Source organism: Manis javanica, chromosome 14, assembly GCF_040802235.1.
Source record: "Manis javanica isolate MJ-LG chromosome 14, MJ_LKY, whole genome shotgun sequence".
Lineage (NCBI taxonomy): Eukaryota > Metazoa > Chordata > Mammalia > Pholidota > Manidae > Manis > Manis javanica.
In genome coordinates this window covers 89,644,840-89,660,377 of record NC_133169.1, presented here as the reverse complement: position 1 = coordinate 89,660,377, position 15,538 = coordinate 89,644,840, and the positions used below count along the sequence as shown (strand labels likewise).

Here is a 15,538-nt window from a genome sequence, read left to right as displayed (position 1 = left end):
CACTGGGTAAGAAGCTCTATGATGTGCCCCCAGTGACATTCTCTAGTTATCCCTGGTCCCCTTTTGCGTAGTTCTAGAATGCATGAATTTCAGTTTCCACATTTAGTTACATGACACCCGTCCTTCAACAACACAGTTCAAACTTCAGCAACTGTGGTAATGAGCTGTGAGTAGCTGCATAAAGTATAAACCTCACTGCTCTCTCTTCAGTCCACCAGTCACTTGATAAAAGAACAGATTCGTATCATGATCGGTAACAAATTATGTCACCTCTTCCAAAGTCTCCTGGTGGTTGGTCCCTGCACATCTGTTATTCGGTCCCCAGACAGCACAGGCAGTCATGGCTCTGCCTCCTCGTGTCCCAGGGATAAGCCTGTGTAACATTTTACAAACATAGATCATCAAAAGAGAGAATTAGCCAGAAAAGATGAAAGTGCAGCAAAGAAATGGGAAGTGATTAGTTTGGAAGTCAAATTCAAATCAAATGTGAATGGAGTTACAGAAGAAATAGCTGACCATGGAATGCTCACACCTTTCCCACTGGATACCCTCTAGACGTGCTTCTGGAGGATCTTAGTGAAGGCAAATTGATTGACGTAAGTTAGCAAAGTGGCCATGCCAGTAAGGATGATGATGGTGTCCTGGGAGAAGTGATTCTGGCAAACCTTTTCACATGGAATGAACTCTTGCAGACACTTGGCATTGACAGAGAGAGAACAAAGGACACGTTGTTAGAAGGTGATCCAGATTTGGAAAGGAGTATGATAATTTGCCAAGGCATAGGAAGGATGCTTGCTCCTATTGTGATATGATGAGAAGACAAGCGCTATTCGAATGCCTCTTGGTAAGTCGTTTACACTAATTCTCAGTGTTTCTTATGTTTTAAATTATAGCACATTGAATAAATAATAGTTTTGCTATTTTTTCATTTCCCTAGATAACTGGTAAGGAAGCGAGTTTTTAAAGGTCAAGGACCAGTCATAATTTTTCCCATTGATTATGATGTTCACTTTGCACAGTTTCACTTGCAAGGTAATTTTTACGGTCCCGCACTGCTGTGCAAAGCGGCAACTGCTACGTTTTAGTCACTACACACACTCACGCAGATATAATCTTGAATGCGGATAATCAAGTGAATGAAAGAACGAATGAATGAATTCTAAGTGGGCTCCGCCCACCTAAGGTACTGGGGATGAAAGAGGTGTCCTCTTGCTCCCTCACCAGTGTGATGCACCGTAGTTCTCCCCAGTCTGGACGTTTGGCCAGCTTTCTAAGGAGTAGGTCTGCGTTGTGCTCAAATCAATCCTATGGCCCCGCCCACAGCCCTGAAGCTCGGGGTCAGCGCTGCAACTTGCAGGGTCACCTCCAGGTCAGGCAGCCACGGCCAGTCCTGGTCACGAGCCCCCCGTCTCCACCTGAAGGTGGGTCTGTGATTCAGATACTCCCAGTCTTAGAGGCTTAGGGATATCCTAAATAAATGAAATTTACTGTTCTAAGAAAACTTCAGCCTGGGCAAAACCTTTTACATGCTCCTCCCACATTTTTACTAGAAATGTTAGTAGATATCCAGAATTCCTAGTCATTTCTTAATGCCCAGGACTAGCAAGGTGGCCAAGATGTCCACCTTGCCATGACAGCCCTTTGAAATCCATAGATGTCATCTCGGGATAATTGAAAACCCACCTCTCCTGGTACCCTCCCAGCACTCTCACCATCAGAAACCTGTTGGAAATGCGCGGGCAGAGCCGGACTTTGGAAGAGGCAGCATTCCCACAGCCTGCACGGCCGGGGGGAGGGCTCTTCGAGACATTTCCAGGAGATACCACCAACCAACTCACTTATGTTTCTTTTTCTCCTGGGATTCTTTTCCAAGGATGTTTTTAAAATTGAATTAACCTCTTTCCGAAGGCCCTGAATAACTCCTCACTCCATGGGTGTATTGAATTTTTCTTCCAACGACGTTGCCCAGAGGGTAGTTGGGAGTTTCACCCCTTCCTTTGTTTGCTTGGCAAATGCTTATTGAACACCTACTCTGTGCCCGCCCTGTGCGCGGTGCTGGAATCCGCACTGAACAGTCAGACGTGCCCTCCTGGGACTTAGAAACAGATGGCAGAAACATAATAAACAGATGAACAAATAAAAAGGCTTGGAATTAAAGGCATGTGGCATGCTGTGAAGGGCACAGACAGTGTGCGGGGAGGGTGCCAGGGAGGACCTCACTCAGAGAGACGTCTGGGAAGGACTCCGAGGAGCTGAGACCCGAGATACGGGAACTTGAGGGAAGAGATGTCCTCACTTAGGTCACACTATCCGGCTGGGCTCTGAGACAGGGAGTGTATGGGGTGCCCGAGGACACGGAGGGGGCCCTGGAACTTGTGTGCATGATTGTGCATAATGGAAGCCCGTTAAGGCCAGGGTAACTAGCGGGACTCTCGGAACCTGGTCTTTTGCCACCACCAGGCCAGTGCCCCCTCCACAGCCTGGAGACTTCTGGGGTGCCTCAGCTCGCCCCAGCTGTTTCCTGTTTACAGCAGGCTTGTCCTGATCTAAGACTTGAGCTTAAAGGCTCCTTCCAAGCCTGCTTCTCTGAGATGGACTCCCCTTGACTTGGGATCACACTAGGGTTCTTAGTTCCAGGCTGATCTTTCCCCAAGTGCTTTCTCTCTTAAATCGACACAGCGCACTATGTACTTCTCTTTGCATGTGTAGACAAAACCCTTTTTCAATATGTATTAAAAAATAGAATTGGCAATGGATTTTGCTGCCACTCAAGCTTGCCAGAAAGGTTGGAAGTGAGCATGCTGCCTGTCTTGCCTGCGCTTCCTACTAGGAGCTGGTGGAGACAGGATCCCCCTCTCCCTCACTTTCCCTTGAGCAGTTCGTGGGCTGAGGGGTGGGGTCCAGGAGAAAGGTCCCTGCCTTTCACAATCAAGGAGAAGGTGCTGATATAAAAATATCAGGTGCTGGCAACAAAACTTTGGAGTTTCTGATCGAGTTCCCACACTGCTGTTTAATCCTTAATCATCCCTTGGGCACACTTCCCATTGCTACTGCTTGTGTAAAACTGGAACAGACTAATTGCCTCAATCTGTATTTTCTATAAAGTATGCTTAATGCAAAACCCACAGGGGTTCCTTGTATGATCATTTTGCCCTAATAGGCTGTTTTATTTGCTTCCAAGGAGTCTCTTCGATCTTCCCCTTATATTCTAAAATTTTCTTAGTCCCAAGTGACAGTCGGCAATATGGTAGATGTTTAAATAGTTCCCGTGGAGAAACAAGATTTTAGTTGAATTCCATACCCATCTCTCTGAGAGGGTTTAATGATCAGTGGGGTTGCTGCCATGAATAGAGGTCTTTATGGAAATTACCTTAACTATTTTGTTTTTCCAAAAGAGTATTCCAGGGACAGAGAAGAATCATTATTCTTCAAAAGTTCAAAACCAAACGGGAAAAAATATAAAGGAAAGAAAATGTCAGATTCTTTCAGTTAATTAAAATTGAAGTTGGAGGGCTCTTGTGATCTGAAACATGTCACTCTACCATATTCTTTTCTCGGAAGAAAAAGTTTACTGCACTCTTCAGGAACGAAAGTACAAATCCACCCAAGTTATTGCATACATCAAAAATGCTCAAGGCTAACCCCAGGCATACAGAGAACGCCAACCCCTGCGTGTTGCCCCTTTGATGCCGATGAGCCCCTTGCCCTAAAATCTTTCCTTCTAATGCTTGAATTCTGCCTTTCATGAAAACTGTCTTTAACCCCCACCCCAACCCCCACCCCTCAATAACCACTGGAGGAAAAATATAATCAATTCCGATAGCTTGCAGTCTGTTTGTGAAATCTTCCCCTACCTCAGAATGAAGAGTGTTTTTCTCCCATTGCTGTCTCTTTGTAGATCTTACTGCAGATAGATACATAGAATCCGTGTGTATCACTTAGGAAAGAAATTTTAATTTCTTTCTCCATGATAAGAGATGTGGTAGAACACAGTTCCTTCAGGGAGGAAGGGACAATATTATGTCGGATGTGAAGGGATAAACACAGGAGACAGAAATACAGGCCCGAGGACCTCAGCCACAGAGGGGCGGGCCCAGGGCTGGGGGAGGGGAGGGGTGAGCACAGCGCAAGCAGGGCACATCGGTCTCTGCAGGAGGGATTCTCATGCTCACCTCTGGTAACCTGTGCACACCAGCCCTGGAAATTAACAGGTGTCTGAAATAGTATTTGGACTTGGCATTTTCATACCACATCCATGGGAGTAAATTCTAAAAAATCAGAGCTGCTGTTCAATCCGGAAAGCATCCCAGAGGGATAATGCAATGGGCCCAGTTCCCACCAGGCATCCACCCCTGCAAACACGGGCGCACAGGGGCCCCCTGGATCTGCCTGAAGAGAGTTCTCAGAGGACAGAAGGGTTGAAGGAACTCTATGACTTTTGTGACCTCGAGGAAAATAAATTAGCCTCCGTGAGCCACCGTTTATCAGTCAAATGGCCTACAGCTCCTGCTGTAAGGATCACTGCTGCGTAAACCTTACACTGCGAGGCAAGGATGCTGGACCCTGAGCTGGCAGTCAGTTCAAGAGACTTTTATGAGACTGCCAGAAAAGCAAGCCTGCTCTTGGATACGATCCTATACACACACACACACTAAAATGAGAGAGGTGACAGCACTCCTCTGCTGACGGAGATGGTCTTCAGTTTGAGGTTCCTCACTCAGAGATATTAGCACAGTGGGACGGGAAATTGGTGGGACTTAATACTTCTTTACAGCATACCATCATATCAGTTAGAAAGAGTTTCACGAACGCCAACAGTCTTAGAGTTGCATATAAGAGTTTAGAACTCAGAGAGCATACCTAGGATGAAGATGCAGATTTGTGAGTCATTTGCTCAGAGGTGAGAAATGACTCCAACAGTCAGCAGTTTATTGAAGTTGGAGGGCTTTTGTGATCTAAATGTATCCCTCCCTCCCTTCCTCCCTCCTTCCTCCTTCCTTCCTTCCTTCCTTCCTTCCTTCCTTCCTTCCTTCCTTCCTTCCTTCCTTCAACATAACAAGTTATCTAGAAGTAGATAGTTTCTGGCATTGGGTCCGTGGTCCAGGGGGGTTAAGGATGCATCTCTGGGATTCTCTTAACCTTTCCTCGTGGTTGCAAGATGGCTGACAGAGCTCCAGACATCTCATCCATGTTCAAAGCAGGAAAAAGGGGGAGGAGTAATGCTACTAGCTCAATATGTCCATATTATCAGAAAAGCTAAATATTTCTGACAAAATGCCAAGAAGAGTTTTGCTTCTGTCTTATTCATTAGAACCATGTGTCATGACTACCTTCAAGGCGAGGGAGGCTGGGAAGGTATTTGGCAGAAGGTAACAAGGAAGGAAACTGATAGTAGCTTTAGTTCAGCCAGATACCACCATCTGCTGTGATTGTCAATATTTCCTGCTCCTTTTTTGAAAAAAAAGTTTCAGATATAAATAAAAGAGGGAATCTGGTCTGGCTTAGTTAGGTACTGCTCTCACCTAATCAGACACGCTGCAAAGGATTCTTTACTATAAAAAATGTCATGAAATGTACCCATGCAACTACACACAGCTAAAGAAAGTCAAACATCACAAGTCAATAGAATCTCCAAAATACTCCTTCTCAGTGCCATTTCCTTACTCTGGTCCCATAACCGTTATCCTGAATTTGGTATCTATCTTTCCCACATATATTTTCATAATATTACTCAGGCTGTTCTGAAATTTCATGCGAATGGTGTAACGTGGCCTTTCTTCAGCTTCCTCTTTTAGCTAATCATGATTTTTAAGAATTATTCATATTTCTACATGTAACCTAGCTCATTCAATTCACTGCTGTCTGATAACTATTGCTTTGGTGAATATAGTGTAATTTGTTTAACCATTCTTTCATTGGTAGACAGATACAGTTTTTTCTACTACAACAGTGATACAATAAACTTCTTGTATGTACCTCATTCTGCAGACATGAAATTCTTTCTTGAAAACCTATATCTGGAGATGAAATTGCTGTGTCAAAGCTATTACCCTTTTAATTTTATGAGATATTTCCAAATGGCTCTCCAAACTGGTTTATCAGTTATCCATCCAATTGGATAATTGTTCTAATTGCTCCACATTCTGACTGCCTCTTGCTATTGTCAGACTTTTCAGTTTTTGCCAGTCTCATGAGTGTGAAATGGTATGATGTCACTTTAGTTTGCCTGATTACTCGTAAGATTGAGCATTATGTCAGATGTTCATTGGCCATTTGGCTTGCTCTTCCATTAATTTCCTATTAACATCATTTGCCTATTTTCTCATGGATTTATTATCTTTTCCTTATCATTTATATTTTTTTATGTCTAACTCCCCCAACCAGACCATGAGCATCTTTAGTTAAGAGGCATAGCTTCCGTCACTCATTCAGTTAATATGAACTGAATGCCTAGTATATACTGGGCACCATGGAAGCACTGGAGATAGAGGTCCTTGCCTTAGAGGTATTGTTATGTCTTTACAGTTCTTTGAGTATGTCTGGCACATAAAAAGGTTTGCAGAATCCATGAACAACAAGTAAGCATAATTTTAAGGCATCTGGGAGCTGTTCCCTGCAGTCTCTGCATATTCAAGTCCTCAAAATTACTCTGTTTAGCAGCTCTAAAGGGAAAAATAGGAAAGGTAAAAGTTACATGGTAAGACATCTAATATTAGCAGCACTAAAGAATCAAAGAGCAGTCCTCTGTTACCCCCTGAATGAGTATCTGTCTTGTTTGTACATCATCGATCACTATACGGCTGCTTAAGCAGTCAGTAAACATTTATTGCATGCCTGCCAGGAATCTGATGGTATGCAAAAGTTAGGGCCTGGCATGATGTGTAAGAGGTGGAGTCTCTTCAGGGACTTGCAGTCCCTGTGGAGAGAAGTCACACGTATACAGAGAATGAAGACGGTACGACACACGTGAATGAGTCTGTAACAAGACGGCCTGGTATGGCTTGCATGCCTGGACAGATGGTGACGCTGTCACTGAGAAAAGCAACAAAGGGGACAGACTGAAGGCAGAGGAAGTGGGGAGCAGGGAGAAAGTTCATGCATGTGTCTTGGGCATACTGAGGGGGAGATACCAGGGAGGGTCTAAGAGTTGCATGTAAGAGTTTAGAACTCAGAGAACATACGGAGGATGGAGACGCAGATTTGTGAGTCATTTGCTCAGAGGTGAGAAATGAGAGGAGAGGGCCTGGAGCCCCACTTGGGGAAGTGCTGCCTTTGATGTCTGGGTTGAAGAAGTATCCACAGAGGAGGCAGAGAAGGACAGGTGGGTCACCACAGAGATGAAGGGCACCGGAGAGGACAGCGATGGCACTGAATGCCGCTGAAAGGCCACGCAAATGACACAGCAGGGGCTGATGGCTTTAGCTCAAGGTAACTGAGAAAGAGTAGGAGGGGGGGTCAGGGCTGTGCTGTGCCCCAGAGGAAGGGGTGGGGAGGGTGATGGGGTACGGAGAGAGGCGGGCAGGCATGCTGGGCAGGGTGCACAGCACCACCTGACACCCAAACAGCAAAGCAGCTGGGGCACAGTGTGTGTCACAGCAGAACTTCTCTGCACAGTGGCCTTCTGGGAGGGAGAGGAGGCCCGGGCCAGAGGGCCTTTCTGGCAAAGAGCTTAGATTTTTCCTCTCTAAAGAAACATCGGTGACTTCTGAGACCAGAAGTGACGACGTAAAGTCATGACAGAGGCTTGGTCGTTATGGAAGATGCGAGCCGTCTTAGTAACGGGGCAGGACACACTTCAGAAGCACAGATTCAAGCTGAGATTCTGCAGCAAAAGGTGGAAACACGCTTTTGAGTGGGCGGTTGGCTGCACTGTCCCGTGGGTGGTGGGTGGGAAATCCTGCGCCCTGCAAGGAGGTGCTGTGCAGGGGCGTCCTCACCACAGTCAGAGCCGCCACATCTCCAATGGGAATAGCAGAAAACCAGAGCTCCAGACACACAGGAGGAAAACTGTAACTTTTCTGCCTGTTAATTTCTGACTTGGTGAGTTACATAAAAATGAGCTGTACTGGGTCGAAGGAATCACGTTGGCTGGTTTCTCACATCAGAGCCTTCATCTGCCTCCCCGACGTGGTTAATTTTCCGAGTACAGGCAGACCTCATTTTATTGGGCTTTGCTTTACTGCACTTCCCAGGTATTGCATGTCTTACAAACTGAAAGTTTGTAGCAACCCGGCATCAAGTAAATCTATGGGTGCCATTTATGTAACAGCATACTTCATGTCTGTGCGTCACATTTGGCAATTCTCACAACATTTCAAACTTTTTCATTATTATTGTATTTGTTATAGCGATCTGTGATGGGTGATAATGACCCGATGAGTATAACCAATCAGATGTTGTCAGATGTTGGTTAGCATTTTTTAGCAATACATACCTTTAAATTAAGGTATGTACCTTGTTTTGTTTTTTTTTAGACACAATGCTATGACATACTTAATAGACTTCAGGGTGGTGTAAATATAACTTTTACATGCTAAAGAAAAAAAAAATCACTTGACTCCCTCTATTGCAACATTCGCTTCATGACGGGTTTGAAGCGGCCACCGCATCTCCGCGGGGTCCCTGTGTAAGGGCTCCGCTTGCTCGGGGGGCTCAGGGCCTTCGGGACAGTGTGGAGCACCTGTGTGTTTTGGAAGTGAAACCTGTGGTCCTGACCCTTCTTGCCCCTGCCTCCTATCTCTAGCAGCGAAATTGAAGAAGGAAGCAGGATAAAGAGGTTTGAAATCCATTTTTACAGGCTTTGCAGGGGGAGAAGAGGTGCTGGGGAAGCCAGTGGAGTTGGTGGCAGGAGAGGGAGGCGAGGAGAAAGGGAGACAGCATGACTGGTTCCTCTTGTGTGCCCCCCCTTCCCGTCCCCCCACACCATGACATGATGATCTCATTATTCCTCCCTTCATGGATTTATTGAGAACTTACTATATGCTCAGCACTAACCGAGGCACGAAGGCATACCCAGGGAACAAGCATTATCGCTGCCCTCGGGGGGTTCGTACTCTTCCAGGAGAGACAGAGATTCAGGCAAGCAACCACATAGGCTGATGTGCATTTGCAAATATGATGAGGGGCAGTGAATACAGGGAAGGGGGGCTGCAAGTGTCAAAAACAGGGGAGGCCACCCAGATCCTGAGGGTGACTTCCCTGAAGGCGGGGTGATGGAGCCGGGGCTGAAGCATGGTTAGGAGTTTAAGCAGTCAAAGAGGATTGGGAAGAGTGGTCAGAAAAGACAGAAGAGAGGGCCTAAGGCCCAAGAGAGACCCGCAGTGCTAGGAGGGAGAAAGGCCAGACCGCAGGGACAGGAGGGGGAGACGGTGCCAGGGAGTTTCCCCCGCTGAAAAGGATTTAGGTTCTTATCCTAAAAACACTGGGCAGCCAAGGAGCATTTTTAAGCAAGGGTTGCACGGTGAGATCAGATTTATATTCGAGTCACTGTCAACGATGACAGTAATATGAATGGTCCTGCTACTTGCGTTGCATACATTTTTGGAGTTAGTTGAGGGGCTTCCCCATCCTCCGGTCCCTAGGGTTCGTCCTTGCCCCTGGGGTCAATGGATGGTGTGTCTGCTGCAGGAGGAGGACAAAGAAGCAACCGGCAAACGTTCCCCTGGAATAGTGGCCAAGAGAAAATGCTTTCCGGCAGCTGGCACACACTCAGAAATGTGGGAGTCAGATGAGGCCATCTTGGACCTGTCAGGGGGTTAATCCAGCCTCCCTAAGAATGCTTTGCATGTGAGGGAAATGCCCGACATACACCGCACAGTGGAAAAAGCCAGGGCCTAAGAGACAGACAGCAAGATCGGTCACCAACGCTCTGCTCTGCGTGTCGGTCTCTATGGGCTCATGAATTCATAGGTACACATACAGACATTTGCATGGAAAAAAGCCTAGAAGTCAGCACACAAAGACTGTTCACAGTAGTCAGCTCTGGATAGTGGGACTGTGGCAACATTTTTATTCTTCTTTATGCCTAACTGGGTTTTCCAAATGTTTCTCTAGTAAACCTGTGGCAGTCAGTGAGTAGGCGAAAAGACAGTTTCTGAGTACAGGCAGACCTCATTTTATTGGGCTTCCTCAGAGTCTTGGCTGGCACTGGTCATGCCCCTGCTGGTCTTCATATCCCCCAAAACCCTTGCCGGGCAATCAGTTCTGCCTGGACTGATCTGAATGAGAAAACTCAGCCCCTGCTGAGCCAAACAACGCTCTGCTCCTTAAGATCTCTAACAACTGAGATCTTAGAAGTAGAAGGACTGAGAACAGGGCTCATTCAGCCACCACTTCCATCAGCCTGTGACAATGGAGGGCCCCCTCAGCCTGTGATTCAGGTAGGAAGAGAGGCACAGATCACCACCCAGAAAAGGCGACCCACCGTTGAGGTCCCCTAAGCCTCACTCTTGTATGTTTTACTGACCCATCCCTCCGAGCCAAGGAAGTCAGGGATTCTGTAAGGTTGATCTTCTAATCAGTGTATGTCGCTGTGGTCATTTGGGTCTGGAGATCAAGGCTGGCTTTCAGGATTGGCCAAAGTAGAAAACAGTCATCCATTAGATAGAAGTCCCCACGCTTACATGCTGGTCTACAACCATGCCACAGCACTTGGAATGTCTATGTAGGGTCTATCCTATAATAATGACTGTGCCATAGACAGCGTTCACATATGTTTTTTGATGTACTTGTAGGAATTCCAATAGCTGATGACATGGTCTTAAGCCGGCAGAGGAACTCACATAGCTGAATACTCCATGGCAGAACTGAGTCTCATTGGCCTGGTCTAGGTCACATGTCTGTCACTGAGTGAATCACTTTCCTGGGAGAATAAGAAATTACCATTGATTTGCTTGGAGTACCAACCTTAGAGCCTGGGGCAGGGGCCAGCCTTCCTTGAAAGATCAAACTGATTTGGGGGGATGGTTCCCCAACAAGGAAATTAAAGTGTCATTACCACCAAATAAAGGGATTGATATCCTTCATGCAAAACTAGCAGATGTCCACACGACCAAGGATTCTCAAGGCATTTGTTTCTGGCAGAGTCCGTGGAGGCCACGTGGTGTGGTAGGTGGAACACTGGGCCAAGAAGGAAGAGACCAGGGCTCTAAACTCACAAGTCCTCCCACCCCTCATTGTCCTCAGACCCATCTTCCAGAGGGTCCCTAGGGTGATCCAGCTAAAATGCCATCTCATCAAGTCTCAACTTGGAATTCTTCATTGCCACCCACCCAGCTATCGTCCCACCTTCATTGCCACCCACTGAGCCCTGCTGGGCCAAATCTAAAACCTCAGCCTGCTTTTCAGACTCATCCCCCGTGGCCTCACACTGTCTTCCCAGCAACCTGAATTTCTTGTAGTTCACACTCGTGCACTCACACCACGCTGTCTATTCACATCTCTGCTCATTCCTTTCCCTGCAGTGTCTCTGCCTCTCCTCACAACTCTTACCTTGCCAATTCCATCTCATCCTTTGTAACTTGGCCAAGATATCATCTCCAAGAAGCCCTCCCCCCTGTCCTTAACCTGAGCACCACAACACCCTAAGCACTCCTCTCTGTCTGCACTCAGAGTGTCTAGCTACCTACTTATAATTATATTCCAGCAAAACAACCATGGAAGGAATCCTGCCTCACGTGCACTGCAGCGGGTGCAGGCACAGTCACTGGCCCCAAGGAGAGGCTTAAATAAACATTTAATTGTTTACTGAACTGAACATCTCAGGACTCCATCCCTTTATATCCAAAATGAGAACATTGGACAATATGAGCTGTAAGATCCTTCCGGCTCTGAAAGGTTATGGATCAGACTAGCTCTTGTCACTAGAGAGCAAAATTGGGAGGGAATGAGGCACAGAGGAGGTAATTTTTTATTTCGGAAGCATAAATTCAGAGTAACTACTAACCAGGAAAAGATAGCCCTGCCCAAATTGTGTAGCCCATGAATTCTGTATATTTAAGAGGAATATAGTTAGTATAGGTCCCTCCCCCAAAAAAGAACGATGAGAAATAGACCTATTTTAGCTCCAGATGGTAGCAAGCTTACCATGTAGAGCATGTGGGCATTCATGCACACAGCATCTAGCATGCACCTGTCACAGAGTAAGCACTCAACAATTTTGTTGCATTGAATTTTGTTGCAGAAACAACTTCATCTGCCTCTCAACCCAGAGGGTGAATTGCATTTACCTGGTAAGGGGAGTGTCAAAGAAACATCTGTCTGTAGCACAGAACAGCCGTAGCCTATCTTGACTGATTCTCACCATGCCAGCCGTGCAGCCTGAACAAGCTCTGAAAGGGCATCTGCTGACCAAGAAGGAAGTGCAAAAAACTGAAGAGTAAAAACCAAAATCCCTTCAAATGCCCAAAGCTTAATATCAATGAAATAGTCCTACCAGGCTATGAACCACTTGAATATTTGCGGCGAACACTCACAGAAGTGCAATCACCAACTTCTTTGGATTCCTTTCTGTGCTTTTGACATCTGGTAAAGATTAAATGAGAGGCAAATTGAAGATGGCTAGTGGAAAACCCACTTTGGAAGTAGGACAAGAAAGTCAGTATTTCATCATTGTTAGGCAGAATGACTTTCCCAAGAGCTTCCCCATTTTTCAAAAATCGTATGTCAGTTACTTGAGGAAGGGAACATACAAGTTAAATTTTTTATGAAAATCACATGTTCTAGGCTGAAGTCTAATTAAAAGCTTCAAGGATACAGTTGCATCAAAATAAAATTAATTCTCTCTGATTGTGCCTGCACTGTTTTCCAACCGTCAAGGGAGAGTTTATTTTCAGGGGTATTACCTCATCGTTTGTGTTGCTAGATTGTTTTTTTTTAAACCCCTATGAGTTTGTGCCAAACGATGTGTTTTGTCTCATGACCAGAGCTTTGGTAATATAAATGTCCTTCACTTCATTTAATTTATTCATTTAATTTCTGCTTGGGTGATAGTCATCTGTCTTTTCTACTCTTCTAACTCAGACTTCCTGACAATTTTATGTAGAAAATTAAAGTAATATTCTTTCTGAACCTGAATTGATTTTGCTCAGGTCTTGTTTCAGAAAACAGCAAACAGAAATAATAGACTCAAAGACCTTGAATTTCACAGATTCCTTCTTTGCAGCCTGGCTTGGAGCCATAAGATGAAGTCAGGGCTTTGTTTCCCCCTTCTCCTCTTCATCTCCCACATTTAATGAGGAATCACTTGACCTGTGTCACCGGCTTGTATGACTTTGCTGTTGGTGCAGAAAATAAATCGGTTCAAGGGTTGGTAATTAAATCATCCGCATATATTTTTTCCCCTTTAAAAATCACCCAGAACCAGAAACTTTCCTGCACCCTAGAGCTGGGAGGCGATGTCAAACCCATCTTAGACGCTTGAGCTCTTGGGTTTTGGGGCGGGGGGGTGCTGTCAAGGTCACGTGTCCGGAGAACTGAGGTGCGTGGAGGGGCCACCGTCTGGCTGTAATTCAGGCCCAGTCTTCGCATGACAGTTTTATTTGGCTTCATTTATCCAAATATTTGCCCTTGTTCTTTGTTCCGCTTTCTTTGTATATACTTTCTCTCTCTCTCTCTTTTTCTTCCCCTCCATAGAGTAGAGCAAAGTAAATTAGTAAATTACTAAATTTACTTTGCTGCTTGGTAAATTGATCAAGATAAAAACAAGCACGTTTGAGGAAGGGAGCCAGTACCCACCTCCGCCCCCACACTCAGAAAAAAAATTCATGTTAAGAATTGATTTATTTGTTCCCGTAGATGAAGCTACCCACATGGTGTCTGGGTTACCGCTCCGTGATACGTAGACGCAGCCTTCAAGTTAGTTGTATATTCGTTCATTCCTCATGGTGGGTTTCCTCGTGATAGAGAACCGAGGTGTCTGCAGCGGGCTAAGGATTTGGAAGAAGCGAGTTTTAGATCTGGCGCTGCCCCCCACCCCCCCATCCAGCGGTTGGCTGGCAAAACCCCTTAAATTCTGTGGGTCTCAGTTTCCAAATATATAATCGTGGCCCCAAAGTCTCCTAAAATCCTAACATTCTGGAGTCCAGTCTCTTCTGAGTATCCTCTAAATACAGTGTTCCATGTGTAGTCCTCTTATAATATCCAACTTGCAGTTACTTAAAAGAAAGCAAAATCTGTATTAAAAGAATGTTTTTCACTTTGTTCATATACTTTCCTTTATAATAGCTATAGGAAATGGGTGATAATATTTATGGACTCGGTCAATGGCCCCTTTTGAGAGGGCAGTTCCCACTGCCCAGAGGATATGCTCTGGGGAGGCAGCCTGAAGTGGGGCTTTCGCCAGCCTCCTCCCAACTCAGACCCCTCCTCAGCGCGTAGGGGGCTTGGCCACCCAAGGAAGAGGAACTTCTCTGAGCCCATTCCCTCAGTTTCCCCTGTGGGACCCGAGGTAAAAATCTGGACCCAAGCTGTCCGGTAGAGTAGCTACTATACCCACGTGGCTCTAGAATGCTGGAAATGTGTGTATGAAGATGGGTTTATACACATAAAACTGCACATCAGATTCCAAAGACTTAGTGTGAAAATATGAGAGTAAGGATTTAATAATGTTTATATTGATTCCATTTTGAAATGATAATATTTTGAATCTATTTGGTTAAGTAAAATATATTATTAATATTGATTTCCCCTGCCCCTTTTTAGTTTTTTAACGCAGATACTGAAACATTTTTAATTACCTGTGGGGCTCACATTCAGACAAAAGATGTAGAGGTCTCTGCTGCTCCCGTCGGCGGTGGCTGCGTAGGTCCGTCCACTGGCGCATTCGGACTGACCAAGTGAGAGCCGGGATCAGTTAGGAAATGTACCAGAGTGCCACGGGGAGGGGCAGGCGCAAGGCGTGGGGCCCCGTCTGGGCTGGATTCAGACGGACACATGTCTTTACACCAGACAGAGAAGGGAAGCTAAACACTCACCAAAGAAGAAATGTTGCTCAAAGCCAAGTTACGTAAATTCTGATGTTTTTCAATTTCTTTGTGAAAAGTTTGGCAAATTCACACTGATTTCAGCACCAGGAACGCTGCCAGGTGGGCAGTCCCACACTGAGCTTTCTCTCGGCTGCGGTACAGAGCTCCTTGTGTGCGTTTCCTTCCTGCAGCAGTGCTTCTGACCTGCTTGGGAAGGTTACCGTCGAGACCATGAAACGAGAGCAGTAAGACGGCATTAGGACGTGGCAGAAAGTGGGTACACGTGGGAACAAAACAGAAAACCCAGACAGCCTGATGCTTATGCAAAGAGGGAAAAAAATCAATTCACTTCCACAAACGTCCTCATGTCTAAGAGGTCTTTCAGACAACATACTGCAAAACTCTTTAGCCAGATGTACACAGTAGGCCCTTGTTACTTCGGGAGCCGCTTCTTACACCTGATGGATTCCTCCCTGGCCACCCTTCCTGCTGAAGTCCTGGACGTGCCCCATGCTGCAGTCATGCTAACCTGCTCGGTTTCTCAAGCACCTGCTGCTGCTGCTCCGTCTTTCTGC

General features: G+C 45.8%; 1 long non-coding RNA gene across 9 annotated transcripts; it reads right to left on the bottom strand.

The window, feature by feature from the left end:
- Window positions 1-296: 296 nt before the first annotated feature.
- On the bottom strand, window positions 297-15,163 carry LOC108409566 (uncharacterized). 9 transcript variants are annotated; one of them, XR_005060854.2, is made up of 6 exons: window positions 14,736-15,010; window positions 13,809-13,925; window positions 13,134-13,274; window positions 12,434-12,522; window positions 12,228-12,341; window positions 297-373 (listed from the first exon to the last, which is right to left on the bottom strand). It is a non-coding gene; the product is annotated as an uncharacterized lncRNA (long non-coding RNA). The 9 variants fall into 9 exon arrangements; XR_005060855.2 differs by lacking the exon at window positions 297-373 and adding an exon at window positions 5,100-6,662; XR_005060850.2 differs by lacking the exon at window positions 297-373 and adding an exon at window positions 8,982-10,861 and having other exon boundaries at window positions 10,997-12,341; window positions 14,736-15,130.
- Window positions 15,164-15,538: the final 375 nt, after the last annotated feature.